The sequence below is a fragment of the Lepidochelys kempii genome, chromosome 13 (assembly GCF_965140285.1).
Source record: "Lepidochelys kempii isolate rLepKem1 chromosome 13, rLepKem1.hap1, whole genome shotgun sequence".
NCBI classification, from domain to species: Eukaryota; Metazoa; Chordata; order Testudines; family Cheloniidae; genus Lepidochelys; species Lepidochelys kempii.
Genome location: NC_136392.1, coordinates 28352439 through 28367703, shown reverse-complemented (window position 1 = coordinate 28367703; position 15265 = coordinate 28352439). Strand labels below are relative to the sequence as shown.

The following is a 15265-nucleotide window of genomic DNA, read 5'->3' as shown; positions in this document are numbered from 1 at the left end:
GCAAGGAAAGCTACTTTATTGAGGTCAGAACATGTAGGGATAAAGTGAGACAGGCTAAAAGTCAAGTAGAGTTGGACCTTGCAAAGGGAATTAAAACCAATAGTAAAAGGTTCTGTAGTTATATAAATAAGAAGAAAACAAAGAAAGAAAAAGTGGGACCGCTAAACACTGAGGATGGAGTGGAGGTCAAGGATAATCTAGGCATGGCCCAATATCTAAACAAATACTTTGCCTCAGTCTTTAATAAGACTAAAGAGGATCTTAGGGATAATGGTAGCATGACAAATGGGAATGAGGATATGGAGGTAGACATTACCATATTTGAGGTAGAAGCGAAACTCAAACAGCTTAATGGGACTAAATCGGGGGGCCCAGATAATCTTCATCCAAGAATATTAAAGGAATTGGCAAAGAAATTGCAAGCCCATTAGCAAGAATTTTTAATGAATCTGTAAACTCAGGGGTTGTACCATATGATTGGAGAATTGCTAACATAGTTCCTATCTTTAAGAAAGGGAAAAAAAAGTGATCCGGGTAATTATAGGCCCGTTAGTTTGACATCTGTAGTATGCAAGGTCTTGGAAAAATTTTTGAAGGAGAAGGTAGTTAAGAATATTGAAGTCAATGGTAAATGGGACAAAATACAACATGGTTTTACAAAAGGTAGATCGTGCCAAACCAACCTGATCTCCTTCTTTGAGAAAGTAACAAATTTTTAAAGGAAACGCAGTGGATCTAATTTACCTAGATTTTAGTAAGGCATTTGATACCGTGCCACATGGGGAATTATTAGTTAAATTGGATAAGATGGGGATCAATAGGCAAATTGAAAGGTGAATAAGGAATTGGTTAAAGGGGAGACTACAACGGGTCCTACTGAAAGGTGAACTGTCAGGCTGGAGGGAGGTTACCAGTAGAGTTCCTCAAGGATTGGTTTTGGGACCAATCTTATTTAATCTTTTTATTACTGACCTTGGCACAAAAAGTGGGAGTGTGCTAATAAAGTTTGCGGATGATACAAAGCTGGGAGGTATTGCCAATTTAGAGAAGGACAGGGATATCCTACAAGACGATCTGGATGACCTTGTAAACTAGAGTAATAGTAATAGGATGAAATTTAATAGTGAGAAGTGTAAGGTCATGCATTTAGGGATTAATAACAAGAATTTTAGTTATAAGCTAGGGACGCATCAATTAGAAGTAATGGAGGAGGAAAAGGACCTTGGAGTATTGGTTGATCATAGGATGACTATGAACCGCCAATGTGATATGGCCGTGAAAAAAGCTAATGCGGTCTTGGGATGCATCAGGAGAGGTATTTCCAGTAGGGATAAGGAGGTTTTAGTACCGTTATACAAGGCACTGGTGAGACCTCACCTGGAATACTGTGTGCAGTTCTGGTCTCCCATGTTTAAGAAGGATGAATTCAAACTGGAACAGGTACAGAGAAGGGCTACCAGGACGATCCGAGGAATGGAAAACTTGTCTTATGAAAGGAGACTCAAGGAGCTTGGCTTGTTTAGACTAACTAAAAGAAGGTTGAGGGGAGATATGATTGCTCTATAAATATATCAGAGGGATAAATACCAGAGAGGGAGAGGAATTATTTAAGCTCAGTAACAATGTGGACACAAGAACAAATGGATATAAACTGGCCACCAGGAAATTTAAACTAGAAATTAGACGAAGGTTTCTAACCATCAGAGGAGTGAAGTTTTGGAATAGCCTTCCAAGGGAAGCAGTGGGGGCAAAAGATCTATCTGGCTTTAAGATTAAACTCGATAAGTTTATGGAGGAGATGGTATGATGGGATAACATGGTTTTGGTAATTAAATATTCATGGTAAATAGGCCCAATGGCCTGTGATGGGATATTAGATGGGGTGGGATCTGAGTTACCCAGGAAAGAATTTTCTGTAGTATCTGGCTGATGAATCTTGCCCATATGCTCAGGGTTTAGCTAATTGCCATATTTGGGGTCGGGAAAGAATTTTCCTCCAGGGCAGATTGGAAGAGGCCCTGGAGGTTTTTCGCCTTCCTCTGTAGCATGGGGCACGGGTCACTTGCTGGAGGATTCTCTGCTCCTTGAAGTCTTTAAACTACAATTTGAGGACTTCAATAGCACAGATATAGGTGTGAGGTTTTTTGCAGGAGTGGTGGGTGAAATTCTGCAGCCTGCGTTGTGCAGGAGGTCAGACTAGATGATCATAATGGTCCCTTCTGACCTAAATATCTATGAATCTATGAATCTATGTACGTGCATGAGGCAGGGGATGACAGGAAGAGAAAGGAAGCTCTCATGGTCAAAGCAGATGAATGCTGCCCTGGAGAACTAGATTCTATCCCTGCCTCTGCCACCGAGTTCCTGTGCGGTGCTATTCATACCACTTAAACCCAAGTTTTCACAAGCAGTCACTAACTGTGTTTTCCTCATTCTCTGGGTGCTGAACCTGAGTCCCTGCGGTCTGATTGGCAGAAGTCCTGAGCACTTACAGCCGCAGCTGACGCCAATGGGAGCTGTGCTTTGAATGGATGACATGCTCTATAACGCAAAGGACTCTGAAAAACCAGATCCTACCCATACCAAATCAGGAACCCAACATTAGTGAACATTTTTGACCTTCATCTCTGTGCCTCAAATCCCCACCTGTAAAATGGGGAGACCATCCCCGCACCTCACAGGGGTGGTGTGAAAATAAACGTATTCGTGTTTGTGAAGCACTCCGATACGGTCATGATGAGCACCACAGAAAAGCCGCTGAGGAAATTAATACTTCTGTCCTCAGAGCAAGATTTGCACAGTATGCAGGAAATAAGGGACGAGGCCTCACATTGAACAATGAAGAAACAAAATCCTGAGCAGCGGCTCATTCGGTGAACGCTGTCCATTCTGTGCACTGAATAATGCAGGGGCCCTGTGGGGAAAATAGCACGTGGCCATGTCATTGAAGGCTGTATCATTAATGCACACACACAGGGGACCGAACTAAGATTGCACAGGCAGCCTGAAGTCTGGCATTTCCTAAGTTTTGAGTGCTTGTCTTTGCAACCTTAGTAATGTTCTTTAAACATAATATTTTTGCGTTTATCTCTGTATCTATGATTGTGATCTACCAGTCTGTCTTTTAATAATTTCACCCATCATTGAACTACAACCACTTCAAGGGGGAAAAGTTAGAATAGTGCATGGCACAACCATGCAATAGGTGTCCAATCACCGGAGTCTGCAGTGTGCACAGGGCATACTGTCAGAACTAGGATGTGGGCAGTCTCACCTAGTGGTCAGAACAGGGATGGTCATGCCTAGTGGTCAGAGCCAGAATCCAAGCCAGGAGTCAGAGTCACAATCAGGAACTAAGCTGGGAGTCAGAGCTAGAATCAGGGGCCAAGGATCAAGCAAAAGTGGGTCCAGTGCAGAATCCAGTCAGGAAGTCTCTCAGCTTGCTAAGACAACTTTCTGTGCCTCCTTCTGGCTTAAATAGTATGGTTGGTCCCATCAATGGAGCTGGTCATTGACCCCAATCAGAATCCTCATGGGCAGTGGTTCTGGGTGGGTATTGATCATCATAGCAGATATGTCTAAATGTTTTGCATCTGTTGTTATGGCAAGATCTGGTGCCACTTTTAGTTGGTGCATCCCGGTCTACAAGGAGCTTGCTTCTGATGATGAGCTTGTCAAGTCTGGGGGTTGTTTGAAGGCCAGAAGATGGGGTACAGGAAAGATTTATTTCAATATGTGGTCCCCATCGAGTATGGGTTGTAATTGTTTAGTGATACTCCATATGGGTTTCAGTGTGGGGTGGTAGGTGACAAGAAGGGTTATGCCATCAGAGGGTTTTCTTTCCATCTTGAAGCAGGTTCTCTCAGACTATTTGGGTGGCCCATTCCATGATGAGATCTACTTTTCTGGTGGAATGTCCTTGTTTGGTGAAAGCAGTTTTAAGGAAATATATTAAGGTATATATCCCAAACTTTCTCCTCAGAGCATATTCTGTGGTATCTGAGTGTCTGGCTATAGATAACAGATTTTTTGGTGTGTTTGGGGTAGTAACTGGATCTGTGAAGGTTAATATGGTGATCTGTGGGTTTATAGTTGTCTGTAGGGTTCCCCTGTTGAAGCTCATTGTGGTGTCCAGGAAGTTGATGCTGGTGTGGGAGAGTTCTAGCAAGAGTGTGATGGGTGGTGACTGAAGTTGTGGTGGAAATCCATGAGGGAGTTTAGACTATGAAAATATCATCAAGATATATCACTGGTTTTATGGGAAATTCTTCCTCAAGGTGGCCCATGAACCATTTGGCGTAGTGTGGAGCCATCCTAGAACCCATGGCTGTTCCCAAGGTTAAACTAACCTAGATGCTCCAGTAGCACAACTGGTTAGTGCACAGTACTTATAAAGCAGTATGGTGTGGACTGATGCTGGGGTTGTGAGTTCAAGTCTCACCTGGAGCATTAGCCTCTTTTTCAGCCTAGGGAGGTTGTGGAAGCGCCTTCACTGCAGGCTCTCAAAAGGAGTCTGGAGAGCATCTGTCTTGGATGGTTTAGACACAACAAATCCTGCATCTTGGCAGGGGGTTAGACTAGATGACCCTTGCGATCTCTTCTAATTCTATGAATATAAAATAGTCACGGGTGAGGATGAAATGGGCGAGTTTGGTAATGCATTTGGGATGAATATCTGAGTGTTATCCATTGTCTTGTAGATATTTGAGGCAGATAGCGCTGCCATCATTGGGATAGATGGTGGTGTACAGGGAGGTGACATCCATGGTGGCAAGGATGGTGTTCTGAGGCAGGCTGTTAATGTTGCAGAGTTTCTGGAGGACGTTGGTTGTGTCCTGGAGGAAGCTGGCTCTTTGTGTGGTGAGTGGTTTGAGGATGGTTTCTATGAGTCCCAATATTCCTTCAGTAAGAGTGCCAGGGCCAGATATGATGGGTCTGCCTGGGTTCCCTTGTTCGTGTATCTGGGAAGCATGTACAAGGTCCCTGGTGTGGATTCATGGGGGGAGGAGGTTATAGAGTTTCTCTTGAAGTTTTCTGGGGAAGGATTTGATGAGATCCTTAAATTCCTGGGTGAATTGTGGTGTTGGGTCTTCTTTGAGTTTTTTATATTAGGTAGTGTCAGAGAGTTGTTGATTGGCCCCATTAATTTAGTCATCCTGGCTGAGGACTGCGATGGTACCCCTTTTGTCTGCTGGTTTGATCACTGTCTGGTGGTTGGATTTCAGGGGCTGTATGGCTGTCCTCTCAACGGCGGGGAGATTGTGGTGGAGGTAATGTTTGTTAAGGATTTCACTCTAATTTTTTTTCTGAAGCAACCACTGTAACGGTGAATTGTGTGGTTTTGTCTGCTGCGGGGTGGCCAGTCAGATGATTTTTTTATGACTGTAGGTGGGGATGTGCTAGCTGTGGGTGGGGTTGACTTTGTTGTGAAATAATTCTTTGGGGCAGAGTCAGCAAACAAATTCTTCTAGTCCCCCGCACATTAGCATGGTATCAGGACTTGTGGTGGGGCAGAAATTCAGTCCCTTGGAGAGTACAGATAATTCAGCTCTGGTTAGGGGTAGTTTTGATTAATTGATGATGTTGGGGTGTCATGTAGTGTCCCAGACCTGAAGAAGACCTCTGTGTAAGCTCAAAAGCTTGTCTCTGTCACCAACAGGAGCTGGCCCAATAAAAGATATTACCTCACCCAACTTGACTCTCTAATATCCTGGGACTAACATGGCTGCAACTATGCTGCAAACAAAACTGAGACCTTTCCAAATTTCTTGTGAAAAACCAGGGAGCACCAATAGCCCAGTGGCCAGGGCACTCACCTGGCATGTGTGATACCAACACTGAAGTCCCCACCTTGCCTGATTTGGAGCAGGGACCTGAGCCTTGGTCCCCACATCCCAGGTGAGTGCCCTGACCACCAGCTCTGCTGCTGGAGCTGTTCCACTTGGGATAAACAATTAAGAGATGGACTCCACAGCCCAGTGGTTAGGACATGCACTGTGTGGGAGAGCCTGGTTCAAGTCACTGCTCCAGAGCAGGGATATGATCCTGAGTCTGCCACAACCCAGTGGAGTGCATCAGTCACTGGGCTATTCTGGGGCATGGCTCCCCCTCTCTTGTCCCCCTGCCTGTCAGAGCTGGTGAATCAGTATTGTCCTACACACAATGGTCCATGGTGGAGTTCCGCACCAGGCCTACTAGGGATCCTTACACTCTCTGGGTGAAATTCACCTCTCCCTGCAAACAGACCTTTGTGCAGGGAGCTAAGTGGGGGGTGGGATGTCTGAATTCACAACCCCCCAACCCACAGGCAGGCCCAGCCCTCTCACTCCCTGGGGAGAGAGTTCCGAGCACAAGCACAGATCCAATGGCACCTTGCTTGGCTTGCCCCCAGGGCTCTCTCCAAACCAGCCTGTTCTGGGCCACTGTGTGGTGAGCAGTAGCTGCCCTTTCCAGACAGCCTATTTGCAAGAAGCCACCCCGAGACAGGTCAGGACAAAAAATAAAGGCAAATCATAGAAATGTAGGACTGGAACGGCCTCGATAGGTCATCTGGTTCAGTCCCCTGTACTAAGGACTAAGTATTATATAGACCATCGCTGACAGGTGTTTGTCTAACCTGTTCTTAAAAACTTCCAATACCAGATATTCCACAACCTCCCTAGGATATTTGTTCCAGTGTTTAATTACCGTTACAGTTAGGAAGTGTTTCCTACTGTCTAACCTAAATCTTCTTTGCTGCAATTTAAGCCCATTATTTTTTGTCTTCTCCTTAATGGATAAAGAGAAAAATGTATCACCCTCCTCTTTATGACAACCTTTTATGTACTTGAAGATGGTTATCATGTCCCTCCTCAGATTTCTCTTCTCTCGACTAAACAACCCCAGTTTTTTCACTTTTTCCTCAGAGATCACATTTTCTAGAACTTTAATCATTTTTGTTGCTCTTCTCTGGACTGTCTCCAGTTTGTCCACAACCACCCCGAGGTGTGGTGCCCAGAATTGGATGCCATGCTCCAGTTGTGGCCTTATCAGTGCTGAGTAAAGTAGAAGACTTACCTCTCATATCCTGCTTATAAACACACCAGCTAATACATCCCAGAATGATGTTTGGGTTTTTTTGCAAAGGTATTACACTGTTGATTCATATTTAGCTTGTGATCCACTATAACCCCCAGATCACTTTCCGCAGTACTCCTTCCTAGGCCGTCAGTTCCCATTTTGTATTTGTGCAATTGATTGTTCCTTCCTAAATCAAAGCCTGGTCAAGGATTTACCACATTGAATGGTTTTAGTCCTGCAACCTCTCCTACAAAGAAAAGGTCGCTGCCATCTAATGCTGTTTCAGGATGCCCATGAAATGAACTGGTGGGTTTGAGTCCAGTGTCTAGTGGACGGGAGTTCCCATCAAAAACAACCACTGTCACCACCACAGGTGCTGGAACGAGGGGTGCTGGGGGTGCTGCTTGAAGTGGTTTCCATCATACACAGGGTTTACAGTTGTGTTCAAGGGCTCTCAGCATCCCCACTACAAAAATTGCTCCAATGCCACCGGTCACCACTGATATTTATTAGCGCCCCTTTCTGGCTTCTCAGCAGAGGCCCAGGATTATTAATAATGCTGGCATCTTCCAAATACTTAACAAACATTAATTAATAATTGAAACACTGAATAATTTAACACTTAGCCAAACCCGGAGAAGAGTCATGCTGCTAAATCACGGCTCATCACTTTTGAGAATTTCAAAATGGAAAGCGTATTTCCATTCCAGTGTGCTCCTTCTATCTGGCATTCCTGGATTTCCATGCCTGTCCCTCTTTCCTTAGGAACCACAAGCCAAAGTTCCTTGTGCACGTACCTGCCTTTTCAGTGTTGCCACTTCTGCTGTGTAAATAGGCTTAGTTAATCTGTGCTCTCTGGTTCGGGAGCAGCACCATTCCAATATAATCACAAAAGCCGGGTTCCAGGGAGGGTTAGAATGGCAGAGTTATAGATTGTATGGAATGAATTAAAAACATCTCAGCAAGTGGGATGGATTATATTGTGACAAGTTCCTGAGAAGAGAAGGCTGAGGGAGAGGGATCTGATAATATGCAAAAAGTTGTTAGAAAGGGGATGACGATCAATTGTTCTCCATGTCCACACTAGGTAGGATAAGAAGCAATGGGATTAATCTGAAGCAAGGGAAATTGAGGTTAGATATTAGGAAAAACGTTCAAGGGGAGCTAAGCTCTGGAATAGGTTACCAAGAGAGGCTGTGATATCCCTATCATTGGAGATTTTTGAGAGTAGGTTGGACAAACACCTGTCAGCACGATGGTCTAGATTTACTTGGTCCTGCCTCAGTGTGAGGGGCTGGACTAGATGACCTCCTGGGGTCCCTTCCAGACATACATTACTATGATTCTACATGGTACTACATGATTCTACAAAATACTTCTGCAGCACAAATCAGAAGGCAATAATTTAAAGGCATCATATGTCCAATGTTGGAGCTTTCAAAAGGGTGCTGCAAACACAGCTTTCTTTGCCTACCAGCACATGTCCTAACCACTGAACCCCGTCCATGTTCATTGTTCTTCCAGAAGACCACCTGGGATATTGACACCTAGACCTTGGGCTTCGGGATTCTCCTCTTTCACTCCCATCCCCTTGCCTGACTCAGAAAACAGATCCATGCCCCACATCTAGGGGCCTTACCTAGGGCTCTTTAGCAAGTGTCTCTACACTTCTACAGGGCTGTACTTTGACCATGAATGACTAATTAACCCTAATTATCCTACAGCTGTCATTATCACACCATTGGGATTTTGTCAGAAAACTCCTGGAAATTATCCAGGGCAAGAAAATGTCAATCAGCCACAGCAAAGCAGATGGGAAGTTTTTCATAATTGCATCAAACTTTAAAGTTGGAGACCTTTGCCTGAGATTAGAGACCCATAATCTCTTATGAAAAATCTTCTAGGACTTCACTGCTTTCTCGAGTCGTGAATGTAAGAGAGAGAGATAAAATGTCCTATATTGTCTCTCTCTGTATAACCAAGAAATCAAGCTGATTTCTGACCTCATTTCTCCAAAAGGTGCAAGAGCCAGGTTTCCTCCAGAAGTCCCAGTCTCTCCTCCCTAATCTCCCTCAATATTTTCTGTCTCACAAGATGAAAAAGAAGCCAACTCTTGGCAGTACATTCGACTTCTGTCCTGTCACAGTAACTTGCCAGCTATCTCTTGCAGAAGGGAGAATTTGATGCATCTTAATTTTTAAAAAATCCCTGCCTGGCCCAGTTCAGAAAGATATGTGGCCTTTATTGAACCAGCCTGGATGGATAGCATTACTCATACCAAACTAATAATAACAAGGCAATTTACCAACGTGCTGTCCAAAGGGGTTGGCTAAATGAATGCCAGGAAGCTAAACCCATAATCTCATTCAAAACACACTGAGGCTGTGGAAAAATCTCTGGAGCATTAACAGCCAGCGTGGGAAAACCTCCAAGGATCCAGAAGCTCAGTTCCACAGATCAACCAGCCTGTTAGATCAACCAGCCCGCAACCTACCCCCGAGGGCCCATGCAGGACAGTGCCCCACTGCATGCTTAGTAGAGTTTTATCAAGCACTTGATAGAAGTCAGGCGGATTCGTCCTTTAGTACCTTCCCCTTTATTCACATGACCCCGCCCCTATTTAATTAGCTGATCACAAAGAGCTTGGTGGCTACTGAGAGTTGCCCGAATTTCACCGAGGAGCCAGCTGGGAAGGTGGGCTTGGGAGCCAATACCTTCAATGGAACAATATGGAAAAGTCCTAATCTCCAGCCCACATGGAGCCCTGCTGTCTGCTGAGAATGCAGCCACCAGCTGTCTTCAGCCCCTGTCCCACCTGCATCTTCAAAGCACGAGGTCACACTGCTGCCTGGTGACCTGAAATTGTGCAACTATCATGTATGAACAGAATCAAATGAATGTCAGCCTGGAAGGGCCCTCGAGGGGTCTTCTAATCCAGCCCCCTGCGGTAAGGCAGAATAAAGTCTACCTAGCCCATCCCTGACAGGTGTTTAATGCAGTGTCACCACAGGGTGGAAACGAATGTACATCTACACTGCAATGAAAGATCCATGGCACGACCGCAGCTGGCCCAGGGTGTCTGACTCGGGCTCATAGGGCTCAGGCTGGGAGGCTAAAAACTGCAGCATAGATGTTTGAGCTCAAACCCAGGATCGAAAACCCCATGAGCGGGGAGGGAGTCAGAGCCTGAGCTCCAGCTTGAGCCCCAATGTCTACACTGCAAATTTCTAGCCCCACGAGCCCGAGCAAGTTGACCCAGGCTCTGAGACTCGGTGCTGCAGTGTAGACGTACCCACAAAGCCATCCCTCCAGAGCACCATGTTCTGATCTTGTGCTGCCCTAAATGATTTCTGGAGACTTGCATTGTTCTGTAAGCAGCTGTGAGTGAACTCAGTGAAAATCAGGACTACTTCATCCTTTCGAGCCTGGGCACGTCAGCTTAACTGAGAAACTTTTTCAATAGATCTAGTCAGAACTTTCCTGTGGAAAGTTTCCCCACCAAAACACAGACTTTTCCTGAAATCAAGTCTCTTTTTTTAGTGAGAAAATGTCCATTCTGATCAAAAAATATATATGATTTTCTTGCAGGAAATTTCCAAATACAAATTTTTGTCTGGAATCAACATTTTGAAATGAAACAATTCTTTTTCCCCATTTTGTTTCAATTTAAAATTACATTTTGAGTTTTTGGTTTAAACAAACCTAAACAAAATGATATTTTAAGTAAACATTGATTTGAAACAAATTTTCATTCAGTTTCAGCTTAAAATGATATTTTGCTTCAGTTCTATTAAAAAACATTTTTAGTGAAAATTAAACATTTTCATTTTGAATTCATTTGAAAGGCCTCTGGGAAAACAGAAATTTTCCAACCAAAAAATTTGAAAGATTTTTCATTTGAAATTTCCCATAGGAAATATTTTGATTTTCCAACCTGCTCTCTATTTATCAGAGCCAGAGTGAAGTCTCCAGAAAAAGACAAGTTGGAACATGCTATGAGTTTTATTCCTTCAGATCTAATCTTTCTACCCTAGCTAGCTAAATTCTTATGTTGCTCTCATCACCAGAAGCACCAGTTACAAAGGAGGGAGAAAGGAGGGAGAGAAAGACAAAGGGGAGAGAGAGTACAATGGGAGCGGCACAGAAGAAGAGCAAAATAATGGATGAGGAATCTAAAATATTCATCTTCCCAGATGTCAGTCCTGTTACCTAAGGGAGTAGAAGAGATCTGGCAGTGAGACAGGTGTGTATGGCAGAAGATGTGCAGGGATCATTCCATTACCCAGCCAATTTTCGTGTTGTGTATGAAAATCTCCATCATCATCTCTCCTTGAAATCAAGCTGCCAATGAAAATGTAACCTGCATGCGTTGGACCAAAGCCAGAGGGAGGAGAAGCTGTCTTCCTATTCCCACTGCCACATACTAGTGATACTTTCCATTCTGGAGTGATGGTGAGGGCTTCTGGGATTGGAGGCCTCCCGAACCATTGTGCTGACAAGTGACATGATATAAAGGAAGATTGAAAAACATTTATAGCTGAACCTTCTTATGCTGGACTTAAAGTGGAACACTATTGATAGTGAGGCCAAGTGGATTAAAGACCCAAATGGCTTCAATTACGGACAGATGTGAAGTCCACACTTGGGAAGTTTGTGATTTGGGAAAACTTTTGATCCAGTTTTTAGGTTCATGAACTAGTTTTATTTGAGGAATCATAGAAATGGGCTGAAAGAGACCTTGAGAGGTCATCAAGCCCAGCCTTTTGCACTGAGGCAGGACCAAGTAAACCTTGACCATCCCTTACAGATGTTCATCTCATCTGTTTTTAATCTTTCCCCCCTCTAATTTAGACTCTTAGGGCCAACTTCTATCCTCACCTCTGGGTCTCTGCCAGTGCCCATCACCAGAGGGTCAGAGTGCCTGTAACACATATGAAACCCTGCTGTGCTGCCCCAGTGTAATAGGGTTAGACTTTGGCCTGCAGTTCCACCCAAAAGGATGAGTCTGTTTACAAATCAACATTTTTTTTCTTGCTGTAGGTCAGCCTGTTTCTCCAAGCCTGATCCAAAAAAGCCCAGTGAGGTCACTGGAGAGATCCCCACAGCTTTCAAGGAGTTTGGGATCAGTCCCTATATGATAGAAACTCAGCCAGCACAAGCATGATCCTATACACACCATATCAACTGCATTTCTTCTTCTCATTTGAATAGTCTCTGTGCCCCTCGCTGCTTCTTTGTCTCCCAGTCTCTCTGGATTTGTTTTCACGTTCCCCTGTCTCTCTGCCCCAGTTCCCATCTGGTTGCTTCGTTAGGTATTTTCTCTCTGCTCCCTTTCTGCACAGTCTTTCCCAGTGGGGTGGGAACCCAATGCTGATCAAGTCAAATTTACAAAACCAAAATGTCCAAGTGGGTTCAAATTCAGGCAAATCAAAGCTGGCCCCAACCGGGCAGCAATCTAAAAAGTGAGTCTCCAAGCACAGACGGAGGGTGGGGAAAGACATTTTCATGCAGATCAAAGTCCTTTGACTCAGCCTTTGCAACATTGCCCAGAATTTGGCCCCATCTTATTTATACCATTCCCTTGGCTAATGAGATGGTGTAATATCCACATCCTCTCCATGTGTAAGAGCAGGAGCTGAGAAGAGTGCAGGGCAGCAATAACCTAGATATGATCACACTTTGGAAAGACAGTCTGCCACAGATCATTAGAAGTGTCTCCTCATTCTGCTCTGACTGCTTTGCAGGTGAAAATGCATTCCCAAGGTGCATGCTTATTAAAATCAGAACTCACATCATCACCTGCCGTCTGAGGAGCAAAACATGCTTTGCAAACATGAATTGATTAGAGTTTTGGGCAGAACCTGAAGCGACCTATGAGCCATTCTCACCACCTGGAGTGCAGGTGATGGGTCTTAAGAGCATGCCCTTAGTGGGAACTCAGGAGGTATCCCCATCACAGCATATCCCATCAGCCTGCTGTGGATCTGAGCCGACTGCTGGAGAGACCTGGCCTGCTTTAGGCAATGGGAAGTCAAAAGGGAAGCAGAAGGGGTGATTGGTGCCAGTGAAAATGTTTCCCATGATTGAGCTGTCTCACTGAATGCAAATAATCCAGTCGCTCCCCACTCCTGCTGCCTATTTCCCATGCAGTGCTGATTAGAGAGAGGGAGTGCGGCTGGGCATGTGATGCTTTGGAAGTCAAATCAGCAGAGGATGTTCTCTGGAATTCATTTAACCTCTGCACGTGCCCTGTGAATGAAAAGGGTGAGAGACAGTCCTGGGCACACAGCCGTACCCAGGCGCATCTATGGCCTGTGCACCAGGGTGTTGCACCCTATCTGACCAGCCCTGCTTCTTCCTAAGTAATATGACTGATCAGTCTTGTGAGTTTCAGTTCAGAATAGCTGTCTTCAAAGAAACAGGCTTCTTGTCTCACAGTCATTCTTGGAAAAGCTATCCAAGGGCAATCACGTCCTCTGGCTTTTCCTGGGAAATCAGCTGTCTGCCTGCTCTCAGTCCACTCAGTGGGATACACTTCCTTGCACAGGTACAATCCCTCTACCTCCTTTTCCCTGGAAGGCTTTTATTCCATTTGGCAAGCCTCAGAAGCCAGCAAGCCAGCATGTGACACCTCCAGCATGTGTTTGTCTCTGTACTCCATCTCCCAAGGCAATGGCTTGTTAAGCCAGTTGCAGGAACCCTGCCCCCTCGGCATCAAGCAGATACACAAATACATTACAATTTAACAAAACTCTCCCGTGTCCTTGTGCTTCTTCAAAGATTTTTCAAATGCTCAATGGCCCTGTCAGTGATTCATGGGGATGAATGTGCTTCATACCTCACCCCTCCCTCTGAAATTAGTGAGTCGCTCCCTCCTCGCTCTCATCTCCCTTGATTCATAGCATGTCACTTTCACTCCAACTTCTCTTTCCCACATTACTCCCCCAACCCCTCTCACTTTCCATTTTCTGAGGCTTTCCCATTGCAGTTCAGTCTTCCATTTCAAATAATCAAAGCCCATATTTCTTTCCAGGTCTGGAGTAGTTTATGCTGAGCAGTGGAGTGAGAGCACTTGGGAGTGAGAACGCTGCTCACCCAGAAACATGAGAAAATAATAAAATCAGAGTAAAATAAACAGATCTTCATCCCAATTCTAAGTGCAATTCACAGCTCACAGGACACCACTTCTAGATACACGCAGGTGCACTGGACCAGTGGTTCTCAACCAGGGGTACACGTACTGATGCGAGTACATAGAGGTCTTCCGGGGGTACATCAACTCATCTAGATATTTGCCTAATTTTACAATAGGCTACATTAAAAGCACTAGCCAAGTCGGTACAAACTAAAATTTCATACACTGATTTGTTTATACTGCTCGATATACTGTACACTGAAATGTAAGTACAATATTTATATATTCCAACTGATTTATTTTATAGTTATATGGTAAAAATGAGAAAGTCAGCCATTTTTTCAGTAACAGTGCGCTGGGACACTTTTGTATTTTTAGGTCTGATTTTGTAAGCAAGTCGTTTCTAAGTGAGGTGAAACTTGGGGGTACGCAAGACAAATCAGAGTCCAGAAGGGGGTACAGTGGTCTGGAAAGGTTAAGAGTCACTGCCGTGGACTGTAGAGCCATACCCCATCCAGGAAAGGGCTCCAAAGTAGCAGCAGCAAGAGGACTATACTGCACAAGTTGCACAGACAATGCGTTTCTCCCACAGTTCATAAGCACATGTGCACATTCCAGCAGGGTGCTCAGAACAGCAGCAGCACCAGCAGGGAGATGGCTCCACCAAACGGCTAGTCAACACTTCTGTGGTAGCGGGATCAGGCTTTTAAGAAACACATGCACATCCCAGGGCAAGTTACAGCACCCCCTGAAAAACCAGTTGACCTAGAGTCGCCACAAGTGCCGAGTCAAGGGAAAGTCTAATCTGTTTGGCGAACACCAGAACCAACCCTGCCCAAAGCTCGACGGGCTGTCAGCAGGATATTTTTGTGAACTGATAAATAATTCAGCCTCATAAAATCTTGCACAGCCTAGAGTCAGTAAATTGCTTTGGTACGTGAGTAAAATATCTTTAATTTTTTCACTATTTTCACTCACTGAAAAGCAGGCGAGGGGGTTTTGTGCCTGAGCCGGTACCTGTTCAAGAGAATTTTGCTTGTCTGGTAAAAATTAATGTAACCACATAGTGAA

The 15265-nt window shown here is 44.6% G+C and overlaps 1 protein-coding gene and 1 non-coding gene across 4 annotated transcripts in view; one reads left to right on the top strand and one right to left on the bottom strand.

The window, feature by feature from the left end:
* NECAB3 (N-terminal EF-hand calcium binding protein 3) overlaps positions 1-15265 on the bottom strand; it is a 108703-nt gene that overhangs the window by 56049 nt on the left and 37389 nt on the right. The gene's annotated exons all lie outside the window — the stretch shown is intronic.
* On the top strand, positions 4356-4449 carry TRNAI-UAU (transfer RNA isoleucine (anticodon UAU)). Its single transcript has 2 exons — positions 4356-4393; positions 4414-4449. It is a non-coding gene; the product is annotated as a tRNA-Ile (tRNA).